Here is a 1118-nt window from a genome sequence, read left to right as displayed (position 1 = left end):
CCCCCGACAAACTTCTCCAATCATTAATCTACGGTCAACTATCTACACCTCATTATTTTATTTTTCTTCGTCCTACGGGCGAGTTTAAACGAAGAAGCTGACGACCGATTAATTATGAGGCAGGATGTAGGAATTCACAAACTGGAGAAGTTGATGTTAATAGAGCGCGGCTGAGTGGTCCAGTCGACCATTCTACGCCGCCAGTCGTTCATGAGGTAACAGTTTATGTCACTCTTTAAGATAAAAATATAATATATAATACAATTTATAAGAATATATAATAATATACAAACTAAGATGGGTAAAAAACACGTTTCTAGTTCTTGAATTCTTATTTCGAAATCAGATAATACATCGAATTTTTAACTTCTAAAATAAATGTGAGTGGAAGGGGAAGGGCGGAGAATCTGTCGAAACACAATTTACTGGTATCAAGTGTTGTATTTTCAAAACTTTTATGAATCTCTTTATTTGATGAATTAAATTAGCATTAATTTTTGAAGTATGAAATATTATATTTTTAGAAAGAAATAGTAAATATATAATACTTTATAAGAAAAATCTGCATACCTTGGGCCACCTTAAAAAATAAAAAAAAAATACCAAGGAAAATTTGATTTTTATGTCACAGCATAAAGATGTTTTCTCTGAGAATTCCAGTCTTAGGTAGCTCTTACTTCTTCAGTTGTATCTTGGAAAGTAATTTTCCATTACTTCCTTTGATAATTTTTTATCAAAAAGATATGCATATTCAGCCAAATTCGTATGTCGTTTTATATTTTGTAATTTATTTATCTTATATTGAATGAAAGATCTAAGCAATATACCTTAAAACTTGGCTAAAAATCTAACCCAAAAAGATTACCCGACAAACAATCAATTATCGCGTTCTTTTTTGATTTTTCAGGATTTTAGGTATATATTTAATAAATAGAACATAAAGATAATGTAAATTGATTTGAGTAGAGATGCTGGATTAATTTTTTTAAATGTATTCTGACATTAGTTTATTTATTTTGTGTTATGTGTTAAGTAATCATAATTATAAGTCACATTTATATGTATATTGCTATAGTTAAAGATATGGTCCAGTATTGTACAATTATATTAATATATTA

General features: G+C 28.4%; 1 protein-coding gene across 2 annotated transcripts in view; it reads left to right on the top strand.

Annotated features, from left to right (window-relative positions):
* Nucleotides 1–1118, top strand: part of DAT (Sodium-dependent dopamine transporter) — a 156104-nt gene that overhangs the window by 10675 nt on the left and 144311 nt on the right. The window contains exon 1 of one of the 2 annotated variants that reach the window (XM_067045868.1): nt 122–215. The exons of the other annotated variant lie outside the window; for it this stretch is intronic. The gene's annotated coding sequence lies outside the window, so the exon portion shown is untranslated. Of the gene's footprint in view, nt 1–121; nt 216–1118 lie in introns of those variants that run through there. 2 annotated transcript variants of the gene reach the window in all.

The sequence above is a fragment of the Halyomorpha halys genome, unplaced genomic scaffold (assembly GCF_000696795.3).
Source record: "Halyomorpha halys isolate HHAL.00 unplaced genomic scaffold, Hhal_1.1 Scaffold10.1, whole genome shotgun sequence".
Lineage (NCBI taxonomy): Eukaryota > Metazoa > Arthropoda > Insecta > Hemiptera > Pentatomidae > Halyomorpha > Halyomorpha halys.
Note: the sequence above shows the minus strand (reverse complement) of the source record. Positions and strands in the feature narration are given on the sequence as shown.